The sequence below is a fragment of the Engystomops pustulosus genome, chromosome 4 (assembly GCF_040894005.1).
Source record: "Engystomops pustulosus chromosome 4, aEngPut4.maternal, whole genome shotgun sequence".
Taxonomy (NCBI): Eukaryota; Metazoa; Chordata; class Amphibia; order Anura; family Leptodactylidae; genus Engystomops; species Engystomops pustulosus.
The window spans coordinates 226,727,031-226,744,093 of record NC_092414.1 but is presented as its reverse complement, the minus strand read 5'-3'; positions in this window follow the sequence as shown (position 1 = coordinate 226,744,093).

The following is a 17,063-nucleotide window of genomic DNA, read 5'->3' as shown; positions in this document are numbered from 1 at the left end:
TATCTACTGATCTTATAGTAATCTACTCCACCAACCACTGCTCCTCCATATCTACTGATCTTATAGTAATCTACTCCACCAACCACTGCTCCTCCATATCTACTGATCTTATAGAAATCTACTCCACCATCCACTGCTCCTCCATATCTACTGATCTTATAGTAATCTACTCCACCAACCACCGCCCCTCCATATCTAGTGATCTTATAGTAATCTACTCCACCAACCACTGCTCCTCCATATCTACTGATCTTATAGTAATCTACTCCACCAACCACTGCTCCTCCATATCTACTGATCTTATAGTAATCTACTCCACCATCCACTGCTCCTCCATATCTACTGATCTTATAGTAATCTACTCCACCAACCACCGCCCCTCCATATCTAGTGATCTTATAGTAATCTACTCCACCAACCACTGCTCCTCCATATCTACTGATCTTATAGTAATCTACTCCACCAACCACTGCTCCTCCATATCTACTGATCTTATAGTAATCTACTCCACCAACCACTGCTCCTCCATATCTACTGATCTTATAGTAATCTACTCCACCAACCACTGCTCCTCCATATCTAGTGATCTTATAGTAATCTACTCCACCAACCACTGCTCCTCCATATCTACTGATCTTATAGTAATCTACTCCACCAACCACTGCTCCTCCATATCTACTGATCTTATAGTAATCTACTCCACCAACCACTGCTCCTCCATATCTAGTGATCTTATAGTAATCTACTCCACCAACCACTGCTCCTCCATATCTACTGATCTTATAGTAATCTACTCCACCAACCACTGCTCCTCCATATCTACTGATGTTATAGTAATCTACTCCACCAACCACTGCTCCTCCATATCTACTGATCTTATAGTAATCTACTGCACCAACCATTGCTCCTCCATATCTACTGATCTTATAGTAATCTACTCCACCAGCCACTGCTCCTCCATATCTACTGATCTTATAGTAATCTACTCCACCAACCACTGCTCCTCCATATCTACTGATCTTATAGTAATCTACTCCACCAGCCACTGCTCCTCCATATCTACTGATCTTATAGTAATCTACTCCACCAACCACTGCTCCTCCATATCTACTGATCTTATAGTAATCTACTCCACCAACCACTGCTCCTCCATATCTACTGATCTTATAGTAATCTACTCCACCAACCACTGCTCCTCCATATCTAGTGATCTTATAGTAATCTACTCCACCATCCACTGCTCCTCCATATCTACTGATCTTATAGTAATCTACTCCACCAGCCACTGCTCCTCCATATCTACTGATCTTATAGTAATCTACTCCACCAACCACTGCTCCTCCATATCTAGTGATCTTATAGTAATCTACTCCACCAACCACTGCTCCTCCATATCTACTGATCTTATAGTAATCTACTCCACCAACCACTGCTCCTCCATATCTACTGATCTTATAGTAATCTACTCCACCAACCACTGCTCCTCCATATCTACTGATCTTATAGTAATCTACTCCACCAACCACTGCTCCTCCATATCTACTGATCTTATAGTAATCTACTCCACCATCCACTGCTCCTCCATATCTACTGATCTTATAGTAATCTACTCCACCAGCCACTGCTCCTCCATATCTACTGATCTTATAGTAATCTACTCCACCAACCACTGCTCCTCCATATCTACTGATCTTATAGTAATCTACTCCACCAACCACTGCTCCTCCATATCTACTGATCTTATAGTAATCTACTCCACCAACCACTGCTCCTCCATATCTACTGATCTTATAGTAATCTACTCCACCAACCACTGCTCCTCCATATCTACTGATGTTATAGTAATCTACTCCACCAACCACTGCTCCTTCATATCTACTGATCTTATAGTAATTTACTCCACCAACCACTGCTCCTCCATATCTACTGATCTTATAGTAATCTACTCCACCAACCACTGCTCCTCCATATCTACTGATCTTATAGTAATCTACTGCACCAACCATTGCTCCTCCATATCTACTGATCTTATAGTAATCTACTCCACCAGCCACTGCTCCTCCATATCTACTGATCTTATAGTAATCTACTCCACCAACCACTGCTCCTCCATATCTACTGATCTTATAGTAATCTACTCCACCAGCCACTGCTCCTCCATATCTACTGATCTTATAGTAATCTACTCCACCAACCACTGCTCCTCCATATCTACTGATCTTATAGTAATCTACTCCACCAACCACTGCTCCTCCATATCTACTGATCTTATAGTAATCTACTCCACCAACCACTGCTCCTCCATATCTAGTGATCTTATAGTAATCTACTCCACCATCCACTGCTCCTCCATATCTACTGATCTTATAGTAATCTACTCCACCAGCCACTGCTCCTCCATATCTACTGATCTTATAGTAATCTACTCCACCAACCACTGCTCCTCCATATCTAGTGATCTTATAGTAATCTACTCCACCAACCACTGCTCCTCCATATCTACTGATCTTATAGTAATCTACTCCACCAACCACTGCTCCTCCATATCTACTGATCTTATAGTAATCTACTCCACCAACCACTGCTCCTCCATATCTACTGATCTTATAGTAATCTACTCCACCAACCACTGCTCCTCCATATCTACTGATCTTATAGTAATCTACTCCACCAGCCACTGCTCCTCCATATCTACTGATCTTATAGTAATCTAATCCACCAACCACTGCTCCTCCATATCTACTGATCTTATAGTAATCTACTCCACCAACCACTGCTCCTCCATATCTACTGATCTTATAGTAATCTACTGCACCAACCACTGCTCCTCCATATCTACTGATCTTATAGTAATCTACTCCACCAACCACTGCTCCTCCATATCTACTGATCTTATAGTAATCTACTCCACCAACCACTGCTCCTCCATATCTACTGATCTTATAGTAATCTACTCCACCAACCACTGCTCCTCCATATCTACTGATCTTATAGTAATCTACTCCACCAACCACTTCTCCTCCATATCTACTGATCTCATAGTAATCTACTGCACCAACCACTGCTCCTCCATATCTACTGATCTTATAGTAATCTACTCCACCAACCACTGCTCCTCCATATCTACTGATCTTATAGTAATCTACTCCACCAACCACTGCTCCTCCATATCTACTGATCTTATAGTAATCTACTCCACCAACCACTGCTCCTCCATATCTACTGATCTTATAGTAATCTACTCCACCAACCACTGCTCCTCCATATCTACTGATCTTATAGTAATCTACTCCACCAACCACTGCTCCTCCATATCTACTGATCTTATAGTAATCTACTCCAACCACTGCTCCTCCATATCTACTGATCTTATAGTAATCTACTCCACCAACCACTGCTCCTCCATATCTACTGATCTTATAGTAATCTACTCCACCAACCACTGCTCCTCCATATCTACTGATCTTATAGTAATCTAATCCACCAACCACTGCTCCTCCATATCTACTGATCTTATAGTAATCTACTCCACCAACCACTGCTCCTCCATATCTACTGATCTTATAGTAATCTACTGCACCAACCACTGCTCCTCCATATCTACTGATCTTATAGTAATCTACTCCACCAACCACTGCTCCTCCATATCTACTGATCTTATAGTAATCTACTCCACCAACCACTGCTCCTCCATATCTACTGATCTTATAGTAATCTACTCCACCAACCACTGCTCCTCCATATCTACTGATCTTATAGTAATCTACTCCACCAACCACTTCTCCTCCATATCTACTGATCTCATAGTAATCTACTGCACCAACCACTGCTCCTCCATATCTACTGATCTTATAGTAATCTACTCCACCAACCACTGCTCCTCCATATCTACTGATCTTATAGTAATCTACTCCACCAACCACTGCTCCTCCATATCTACTGATCTTATAGTAATCTACTCCACCAACCACTGCTCCTCCATATCTACTGATCTTATAGTAATCTACTCCACCAACCACTGCTCCTCCATATCTACTGATCTTATAGTAATCTACTCCACCAACCACTGCTCCTCCATATCTACTGATCTTATAGTAATCTACTCCAACCACTGCTCCTCCATATCTACTGATCTTATAGTAATCTACTCCACCAACCACTGCTCCTCCATATCTACTGATCTTATAGTAATCTACTCCACCAACCACTGCTCCTCCATATCTACTGATCTTATAGTAATCTACTCCACCAACCACTGCTCCTCTATATCTACTGATCTTATAGTAATCTACGCCACCAACCACATCTCCTCCATATCTACTGATCTTATAGTAATCTACTCCACCAACCACTGCTCCTCCATATCTACTGATCTTATAGTAATCTACTCCACCAACCACTGCTCCTCTATATCTACTGATCTTATAGTAATCTACGCCACCAACCACATCTCCTCCATATCTACTGATCTTATAGTAATCTACTCCACCAGCCACTGCTCCTCCATATCTACTAATCTTATAGTAATCTACTCCACCAACCACTGCTCCTCCATATCTACTGATCTTATAGTAATCTACTCCACCAACCACTGCTCCTCCATATCTACTGATCTTATAGTAATCTACTCCACCAACCACTGCTCCTCCATATCTAGTGATCTTATAGTAATCTACTCCACCAGCCACTGCTCCTCCATATCTACTGATCTTATAGTAATCTACTCCACCAACCACTGCTCCTCCATATCTACTGATCTTATAGTAATCTACCCCACCAACCACTGCTCCTCCATATCTACTGATCTTATAGTAATCTTCTCCAGCAACCACTGCTCCTCCATATCTACTGATCTTATAGTAATCTACTCCACCAACCACTGCTCCTCCATATCTACTGATCTTATAGTAATCTACTCCACCAACCACTGCTCCTCCATATCTACTGATCTTATAGTAATCTACTCCACCAACCACTGCTCCTCCATATCTACTGATCTTATAGTAATCTTCTCCAGCAACCACTGCTCCTCCATATCTACTGATCTTATAGTAATCTACTCCACCAACCACTGCTCCTCCATGTCTACTGATCTTATAGTAATCTACTCCACCAACCACTGCTCCTCCATATCTACTGATCTTATAGTAATCTTCTCCAGCAACCACTGCTCCTCTATATCTACTGATCTTATAGTAATCTACTCCACCAACCACTGCTCCTCCATATCTAGTGATCTTATAGTAATCTACTCCACCAACCACCGCTCCTCCATATCTACTGATCTTATAGTAATCTACTCCACCAACCACTGCTCCTCCATATCTACTGATCTTATAGTAATCTACTCCACCAACCACTGCTCCTCCATATCTACTGATCTTATAGTAATCTACTGCACCAACCACTGCTCCTCCATATCTACTGATCTTATAGTAATCTACTCCACCAACCACTGCTCCTCCATATCTACTGATCTTATAGTAATCTACTCCACCAACCCCTGCTCCTCCATATCTACTGATCTTATAGTAATCTAATGCACCAACCACTGCTCCTCCATATCTACTGATCTTATAGTAATCTAGTCCACCAACCACTGCTCCTCCATATCCACTGATCTTATAGTAATCTACTCCACCACCCACTGCTCCTCCATATCTACTGATCTTATAGTAATCTACTCCACCAGCCACTGCCCCCCCATATCTACTGATCTTATAGTAATCTACTCCATAAACCACTGCTCCTCCATATCTACTGATCTTATAGTAATCTACTCCACCAACCACTGCTCCTCCATATCTACTGATCTTATAGTAATCTACTCCACCATCCACTGCTTCTCTGTATCTACTGATCTTATAGTAATCTACTCCACCAACCACTGCTCCTCCATGTCTACTGATCTTATAGTAATCTACTCCACCAACCACTGCTCCTCCATATCTACTGATCTTATAGTAATCTACTCCACCAACCACTGCTCCTCCATATCTACTGATCCTATAGTAATCTACTCCACCAACCACTGCTCCTCCATATCTACTGATCTCATAGTAATCTACTGCACCAACCACTGCTCCTCCATATCTACTGATCTTATTGTAATCTACTCCACTAACCACTGCTCCTCCATATCTACTGATCTCATAGTAATCTACTGCACCAACCACTGCTCCTCCATATCTACTGATCTTATAGTAATCTACTCCACCAACCACTGCTCCTCCATATCTACTGATCTTATAGTAATCTACTCCACCAACCACTGCTCCTCCATATCTACTGATCTTATAGTAATCTACTCCACCAGCCACTGCTCCTCCATATCTACTGATCTTATAGTAATCTACTCCACCAACCACTGCTCCTCCATATCTACTGATCTTATAGTAATCTACTCCACCAACCACTGCTCCTCCATATCTACTGATCTTATAGTAATCTACTCTGATCTTATAGTAATCTACTCCACCAACCACTGCTCCACTATATCTAGTGATCTTATAGTAATCTACTCCACCATCCACTGCTCCTCCTTATCTACTGATCTTATAGTAATCTACTCCACCAACCACTGCTCCCCCATATCTACTGATCTTAAAGTAATCTACTCCACCAGCCACTGATCCTCCATACCTACTGATCTTATAGTAATCTACTCCACCAACCACTGCTCCTCCATATCTACTGATCTTATAGTAATCTACTCCACCAACCACTGCTCCTCCATATCTACTGATCTTATAGTAATCTACTCCACCAACCACTGCTCCTCCATATCTACTGATCTTATAGTAATCTACTGCACCAACCACTGCTCCTCCATATCTACTGATCTTATAGTAATCTACTGCACCAACCACTGCTCCTCCATATCTACTGATCTTATAGTAATCTACTCCACCAACCACTGCTCCTCCATATCTACTGATCTTATAGTAATCTACTCCAACATCCACTGCTCCTCCATATCTACTGATCTTATAGTAATCTACTCCACCAACCACTGCTCCTCCATATCTACTGATCTTATTGTAATCTACTCCACCAGCCACTGCTCCTCCATATCTACTGATCTTATAGTAATCTACTCCACCAACCACTGCTCCTCCATATCTACTGATCTTATAGTAATCTACTCCACCATCCACTGCTCCTCCATATCTACTGATCTTATAGTAATCTACTCCACCAACCACTGCTCCTCCATATCTACTGATCTTATAGTAATCTACTCCACCAACCACTGCTCCTCCATATCTACTGATCTTATAGTAATCTACTCCACCAACCACTGCTCCTCCATATCTACTGATCTTATAGTAATCTACTCCACCAACCACTGCTCCTCCATATCTACTGATATTATAGTAATCTACTCCACCAGCCACTGCTCCTCCATATCTACTGATCTTATAGTAATCTACTCCACCAACCACTGCTCCTCCATATCTACTGATCTTATAGTAATCTACTCCAACAACCACTGCTCCTCCATATCTACTGATCTTATAGTAATCTACTCCAACCACTGCTCCTCCATATCTACTGATCTTATAGTAATCTACTCCACCAACCACTGCTCCTCCATATCTACTGATCTTATAGCAATCTACTCCACCAACCACTGCTCCTCCATATCTAGTGATCTTATAGTAATCTACTCTGATCTTATAGTAATCTACTCCACCAACCACTGCTCCACTATATCTACTGATCTTATAGTAATCTACTCCACCATCCACTGCTCCTCCATATCTACTGATCTTATAGTAATCTACTCCACCAACCACTGCTCCTCCATATCTACTGATCTTAAAGTAATCTACTCCACCAGCCACTACTCCTCCATATCTACTAATCTTATAGTAATCTACTCCACCAACCACTGCTCCTCCATATCTACTGATCTTATAGTAATCTACTCCACCAACCACTGCTCCTCCATATCTACTGATCTTATAGTAATCTACTCCACCAACCACTGCTCCTCCATATCTACTGATCTTATAGTAATCTACTCCACCAACCACTGCTCCTCCATATCTACTGATCTTATAGTAATCTACTCCACCAACCACTGCTCCTCCATATCTACTGATCTTATAGTAATCTACTCCACCAGCCACTGCTCCTCCATATCTACTGATCTTATAGTAATCTACTCCACCAACCACTGCTCCTCCATATCTACTGATCTTATAGTAATCTACTCCACCAACCACTGCTCCTCCATATCTACTGATCTTATAGTAATCTACTCCACCAACCACTGCTCCTCCATATCTAGTGATCTTATAGTTATCTACTCCACCAACCACTGCTCCTCCATATCTACTGATCTTATAGTAATCTACTGCACCAACCACTGCTCCTCCAAATCTACTGATCTTATAGTAATCTACTCCACCAACCACTGCTCCTCCATATCTACTGATCTTATAGTAATCTACCCCATAAGCCATTGTTCATCCATATCTAATTATCTTATTGTAATCTACTCCACCACCCACTGCTCCTCCATATCTAGTGATCTAACTGGTACTGGTCCAGTACTCTCCTGCCTCACCTTATCCACCACCATAAGCACTGCAACCGGTCCAGCACTCTCTTGGCTCACCTTATCCACCACTATAAGCACAGCAACCGGTTCAGTAGTCTCCTGGCTCACCTTATCCACCACCATAAGCATGGCAACCGGTCCAGTAGTCCATAGAAAATAAGTTCTGACCGGAGCTCCTTATTCTCTTGCTTCCGTGTGTCCTTCCTCCAATAGGTCACTCACAAAATAGAGTAGTTCACACTCCTCCAGCACAAATTCCGGAATCCTCCGATAAGAATGTACAACTATTCAGACCAACACTCCTGCATTTTACCTGTGACCTCCTCCGTATGCAACATATGATGCGACAGATCGCTGGAAGAAATTCACCAGCAGATAGCGTAATACAGTTTCGAACTCAGTATTTATTTAGATTAAAAACATACTAAAAAAAGAGCGATAAAAATGTGCATATAAAGCTCTAATTGGGACGCCAGCTGCACGTTCTCGCCAGTAGTCTCGTGGCTCACCTTATCCACGAGCATAAGCACGGCATCGGTTCCAGTAGTCTCCTGGCTCACCTTATCCACGAGCATAAGCACGGCATCGGTTCCAGTAGTCTCCTGGCTCACCTTATCCACGACCATAAGCGCAGCAATCGGTCCAGTAGTCTCCTGCCTCACCTTATCCTCCACCATAAGCACGGCAACCGGTCCAGCACTCTCCGGGTTCACCTTATCCACCACCATAAGCACTGCAACTGGTCCAGCACTCTCCGGGTTCACCTTATCCACCACCATAAGCACTGCAACTGGTCCAGCACTCTCCTGGCTCACCTTATCCACCACCATAAGCACGGCAACTGGTCCAGCACTCTCCTGGCTCACCTTATCCACTACCATAAGCACTGCAACTGGTCCAGCACTCTCCTGGTTCACCTTATCCACCACCATAAGCACCGCAACCATTCCAGTAGTCTCCTGGCTCACCTTATCCACCACCATAAGCACGGCAACCGGTCCAGTAGTCTCCTGGCTCACCTTATCCACCACCATAAGCACTGCAACCGGTCCAGTAGTCTCCTGGCTCACCTTATCCACCAGCATAAGCACTGCAACTGGTCCAGTAGTCTCCAGGCTCACCTTATCCACCACCATAAGCACAGCAAACGGTCCAGTAGTCTCCTGGCTCACCTTATCCACCAGCATAAGCACTGCAACCAGTCCAGTAGTCTCCTGGCTCACCTTATCCACCAGCATAAGCACAGCAACTGGTCCAGCACTCTCCTGGCTCACCTTATCCACCAGCATAAGCACTGCAATTGGTCCAGTGGTCTCCTGGCTCACCTTATCCACCACCATAAGCACGGCAACCGGTCCAGTAGTCTCCTGGCTCACCTTATCCACCACCATAAGCACTGCAACCGGTCCAGTAGTCTCCTGGCTCACCTTATCCACCAGCATAAGCACTGCAACTGGTCCAGTAGTCTCCAGGCTCACCTTATCCACCACCATAAGCACAGCAAACGGTCCAGTAGTCTCCTGGCTCACCTTATCCACCAGCATAAGCACTGCAACCAGTCCAGTAGTCTCCTGGCTCACCTTATCCACCAGCATAAGCACTGCAACCAGTCCAGTAGTCTTCTGGCTCACCTTATCCACCACCATAAGCACTGCAATTGGTCCAGTGGTCTCCTGGCTCACCTTATCCACCACCATAAGCACGGCAACCTGTCCAGTAGTCTTCTGGCTCACCTTATCCACCAGCATAAGCACTGCAACAGGTCCAGTGGTCTCCTGGCTCACCTTATCCACCAGCATAAGCACTGCAACTGGTTCAGTGGTCTCCTGGCTCACCTTATCCACCAGCATAAGCACTGCAACCGGTCCAGTAGTCTCCTGGCTCACCTTATCCACCACCATAAGCACGGCAACTGGTCCAGCACTCTCCTGGCTCGCCTTATCCACCACCATAAGTACAGCAACCAGTCCAGTAGTCTTCTGGCTCACCTTATCCACCACCATAAGCACGGCAACCGGTCCAGTGGTCTCCTGGCTCACCTTATCCACCACCATAAGCACTGCAACTGGTCCAGTGGTCTCCTGGCTCACCTTATCCACCACCATAAGCACTGCAACTGGTCCAGTGGTCTCCTGGCTCACCTTATCCACCACAATAAGCACTGCAGCTGGTCCATTGTCATGCACTGGGGTGCGGGAAGAATCTCTGGGGCTAAAGTCTGTGGATTCCCTGGACCACCGCAGGGGATAACGATGCTACCCACAACCCGGGAGCGGAGTCTATGTGGAATCCTGGTCTTCGACAGAGCCCGACGCAAAGCGGGATGATCTTGCTGCGGCAGAGAGCCACCGGGTCGCTGCATGGGTGCGACTAGGCCCGCGCTGGCAGCCAAGGTAGGGACACAGCACAGGCAGGAGCTTTGGTCACATTGCCACTGCCCTCCTCAGGGAAATGTATAGTTGAAGTTTCCAAATCCACGTCCACCCCTTCAGGTCTGGTTTTCAGGGACACCTACTTTTGCGGGGTTTTCCCCCTCGGTGCTCATCTGTCAAAGGACACAAAGGACAAAATTCTGCGTAATGACTACGATGATATTTGGTCCTTAGTGTCAGTGGATACTGTGATGGCCGCTTTGAGCAGGGCTTGTTGTGGAAACCTAAAGTTGCAAAGACCTTCCATAGTTGACTACAGGCCTTTTCGTTTGTGTATTTGGATACCATTTTAATGCTTTTTTTTAACCATTTCAATGTTCACTACCTTTTTGGAGTGGGCCCTTTGGCATGTGACATTCTCCATGCTGGCGAGTCATTATTTGGATGACTTTTTGTTTGTGGGCCCCCGGGACTCTTCTCACTGTTCCTTCCTTCTACCTTCTTTTTGTCATTTGGTAAAGCAATTTGGTGTCCCAAAGACTGTAGGCCCTTTCACGGTTTTGTCAGCAACTGCAGCAAAGGCAACAAATGCAAACAACTACAGCAGGAAGAAGGATTCAGTGCGTTGCCCATTCTCCTTTTTCATTTTACCACATTTATTGGGGCACATTTACTTAACCGGTCCAGTCGCGATGCCGCAGTGCGTTGTCCGACGAGGATTCAGGTCCGGCCGGGATTCACTAAGGTCGTTCGCCCGACATCCAGTATGTGTCGCTGCTGCGCCGAGGTCCAGCGGAGTTCACCTTCTTCTTCCTGGTGCATGTGAGTGCTTGATCTTGCGACACAAATCGATTTTTTAAATTCTGCGGTTTTTCCAAATCCGACAGGTTGTCTGACGGCCACGCCCCCCGATTTCTGTCGCGTGAAAGCCGGCGCTGATGCACCACAATCCAATCGCGTGCGCCAAAAACCTGGGGCAATTTGGCGCAAAACTGCACAAATCGGAAATATTCTGGAAAACCCGACGCAATCGTGGCCGCTGGACCCTTAGTAAATGAGCCCCATTGTCTCTATTACCCTCCATGTCATGATCCATTTTAGTCTTTATTTTTTGATGCAGCTTTTCAGTTTTTCCTTCTTTGGTGCCCCCTTAGGATATCCCAGGATATGTAGAAGTAGGGCCCACTAATCCTGCAATCTGTATAGGTTCCATAGGACAGGCACCTTTAAGGAAGAGTATTATACCTAATGTGAAATGTCCTTGTCTTAGCAGAGCCGCCAACTTCTGGGCCTATCTGGCACCTCAACTGTTCTATTTGCCTGAGAAGGAATCCGGTGTCCCTATGTGACCAATCGCCTCGCGAAGGGGGCTTCTAAAACCTTGTGGCTGGAAGGTTCTCTCTCTTACATGGGTCTGACACCCAGCATGCTCAGTCCTGCAGGACCCTGAGCTATACCAGGCCCTCCCTCTGAACCCTGAGGCTGGAGCAGCCACTCATACCTATAACAGGCTACCACCATCCCACCAGCCATGGTGACCCAGGTGAATTCCTGTGTTCCTGAATCAATGAACTGTAAGTGTAATGGTTGACATTCCTTGTCTCCGAGTGATCCCTGCATAAGGCTGATACCACCAAGGGCTCCCCATTAACCATCACCCAGGGATCCCTACATCTACATCAGGTTGTCCCAGGGAGACACATCCTACACCTTCAGCCTCTCTTGTGCTCTCACCTGCCGGGCAGTGGATGAGGCCTCTGTCCCCTGGTACCCAGCCCCGTGACCGCAGACCAGCGCTAGGCCGTGCTCCACCAACCACTAACCTACCTAAGGATCCGGCTGCCCCCAGGCCAGGAGTAGGACCGGGGGGGGGGGGGGGTTGGGGGGTTGTATATGTACACAAATGGGGGGTACATCTGGGCTGTGTACAATGAGACGTCTTCCTCTGCACAGCATGCAGAGGCTCAGATATGAAAGGTCATAGGTTATAGGGAGGGCAAAATAATGGCAATGCCCGGTGGTTCCCAGGACTTGTACACCACAAAGCTGACACAAGTCCTGGTAAATGTCTCCTACCATACACTGACCTAGGAGGACATCTACCACCAGGATGAGGGACTGTATGCAAATGAGGGGCTCCAGGCCTGCGGGGGGGTGGGGGGGCCGGCCTGCGGGGGGTGGAGGGGCTGTGAGGTCACTGGTCTACAACTCAAGCAGCCGGGCTGTTCCCATCCCCTGTCTCTGCAGCTTGTATGTACCAGGATAGTACACAATCCCCCTGCACATAGTACACACACCCCCTGCACATAGTACACACCCCTGCACATAGTACTCACCCCCTGCACATAGTACACAGGACCCTGCACATAGTACACACACCCCCTGCACATAGTACACACCCCCTGCACATAGTACACAGGACGCTGCACATAGTACACAATCCCCCTGCACATAGTACACAATCCCCCTGCACATAGTACTCACCCCCTGCACATAGTACACAGGACCCTGCACATAGTACACACACCCCCTGCACATAGTACACACCCCCTGCACATAGTACACAGGACCCTGCACATAGTACACAATCCCCCTGCACATAGTACACAATCCCCCTGCACATAGTACACCCCCCTGCACATAGTACACACTCCTGCACATAGTACTCACCCCCTGCACATAGTACACAGGACCCTGCACATAGTACACACACCCCCTGCACATAGTACACACCCCCTGCACATAGTACACAGGACCCTGCACATAGTACACAATCCCCCTGCACATAGTACACCCCCCTGCACATAGTACACACCCCTGCACATAGTACTCACACCCTGCACATAGTACACAGGATCCTGCACATAGTACACAATCCCCCTGCACATAGTACACCCCCCTGCACATTGTACACACCCCTGCACATAGTACACAGGACCCTGCACATAGTACACAGGACCCTGCACATAGTACACAATCCCCCTGCACATAGTACACCCCCCTGCACATAGTACACACCCCTGCACATAGTACACACCCCTGCACATAGTACTCACCCCCTGCACATAGTACACAAGATCCTGCACATAGTACACACACCCCTGCACATAGTACACACCCCCTGCACATAGTACACAGGACCCTGCACATAGTACACAATCCCCCTGCACATAGTACACCCCCCTGCACATAGTACACCCCCCTGCACATAGTACACACCCCTGCACATAGTACACACCCCTGCACATAGTACACCCCCCTGCACATAGTACACACCCCTGCACATAGTACACACCCCTGCACATAGTACACCCTGCACATAGTACACCCCCCCTGCACATAGTACACAGGACCCTGCACATAGCAGCCCCCCCTGCACATAGTACACCCTGCACATAGTACACCCCCCCTGCACATAGTACACAGGACACTGCACATAGTACACAGGACCATGCACATAGTACACAGGACCCTGCACATAGCACACACCCCCCTGCACATAGTACACCCTGCACATAGTACACCCCCCTGCACATAGTACACACCCCTGCACATAGTACTCACCCCCTGCACATAGTACACAGGACCCTGCACATAGTACACAGGACACTGCACATAGTACACAGGACACTGCACATAGTACACAGCACCAGCACATAGTACACAGGACACTGCACATAGTACACACCCCCCTGCACATAGTACACTCCCCTGCACATAGTACACACACCCCCTGCACATAGCACACAGGACACTGCACATAGTACTCACCCCCTGCACATAGTACACAGGACCCTGCACATAGTACACCCCCTGCACATAGTACACACCCCTGCACATAGTACTCACCCCCTGTACATAGTACACAGGACCCTGCACATAGTACACAGGACCCTGCACATAGTACACAGGACCCTGCACATAGTACACAGGACACTGCACATAGTACACAAGACCCTGCACATAGCACACAGGACACTGCACATAGTACTCACCCCCTGCACATAGTACACAGGACCCCGCACATAGTACACAGGACCCCGCACATAGTACAAAGGACCCTGCACATAGTACACAGGACCCTGCACATAGCACCCCCCCCCCCCCTGCACATAGTACACCCTGCACATAGCACACAGGACACCCTGCACATAGCACACAGGACCCTGCACATAGCACACACCCCCCTGCACATAGTACACCCTGCACATAGTACACCCCCCTGCACATAGTACACAGGATACTGCACATAGTACACAGGACCCTGCACATAGCACACACCCCCCTGCACATAGTACACCCTGCACATAGTACACAGGACACTGCACATAGTACACAGGACACTGCACATAGTACACCCCCCTGCATATAGTACAAAAGACGTTGCACATAGTACACACCCCCCTGCACATAGTACACAGGACCCTGCACATAGTACACCCCCCCTGCACATAGAACACACATCCCTGCACATAGTACACCCCCCTTCACATAGTAAACACCCCCTGCACATAGTACACACACCCCTGCACATAGTACACACATCCCTGCACATAGTACACCCCCCTTCACATAGTAAACACCCCCTGCACATAGTACACCACCCCTGCACATAGTACACCACCCCTGCACATAGTACACCCCCCCAGCACATAGTACACCCCCCCTGCACATAGTACAACCCCCCCCCCAATGCACATAGTACACCCCCCCCCAATGCACATAGTACACCCCCCCCCCAATGCACATAGTACACCCCCCCCAATGCACATAGTACACACCCTAATGCACAAAGTACACCCCCTGCACATAGTACACCCGCCCCAAATGCACATAGTACACCCTGCACATAGTAGATCCTCTGCACATAGTACACTCCCCTGCACATAGTACACCCCCCTCCACATAGTACACCCCCTGCACATAGTACACCCCCTGCACATAGTAAACACCCCCTGCACATAGTACACCCCCTGCATATAGTACACCCCCCTGCACATAGTACACCCCCCCTGCACATAGTAAACCCCCCCCCCCAATGCACATAGTACACCCCCCCCCAATGCACATAGTACACAGGACCCTACACATAGTACACCCCCCCAATGCACATAGCACACACCCCAATGCACAAAGTACACCCCCTGCACATAGTACACCCCCCAAATGCACATAGTACACCCTGCACATAGTACATCCCCTGCACATAGTACACCCCCCTGCACATAGTACACCCCCCTCCACATAGTACACCCCCTGCACATAGTACACCCCCTGCACATAGTAAACACCCCCTGCACATAGTACACCCCCTGCATATAGTACACCCCCTCTGCACATAGTACACCCCCTCCTGCACATAGTACACCCCCCTGCACAGAGTACACCCCCTGCACAGAGTACACCCCCTGCACATAGTACACCCCCTGCACATAGTACACCCCCTGCATATAGTACACCCCCTGCATATAGTACACCCCCTCTGCACATAGTACACCCCCTCCTGCACATAGTACACCCCCTGCACATAGTACGCCCCCCTTGCATATAGTACACCCCCTGTACATAGAACACCCCCTGCACATAGTACACACCCTGCACAAAGTACACCCCCTGCACATAGTACACCCCCTGCACATAGTACACCCCATGCACATAGTACACCCCCCTGCACATAGTACACCCCCCTGCACATAGTACACCCCATGCACATAGTACACCCCCGCCAATGCACAAAGTACACCCCCTGCACAGAGTACACCCCCTGCACAAAGTACACACCCCCTGCACAAAGTACACACCCCCTGCACATAGTACACCCCCTGCACATAGTACACACTGCACAAAGTACACCACCCCTGCACAAAGTACACCCCCTGCACATAGCACACCCCATGCACATAGTACACCCCCCCAATGCACATAGTACACCCCCCCTGCACATAGTAAACCCCCCCCCCAATGCACATAGTACACCCCCCCCCCAATGCACATAGTACACAGGACCCTACACATAGTACACCCCCCCAATGCACATAGCACACACCCCAATGCACAAAGTACACCCCCTGCACATAGTACAACCCCCAAATGCACATAGTACACCCTGCACATAGTACATC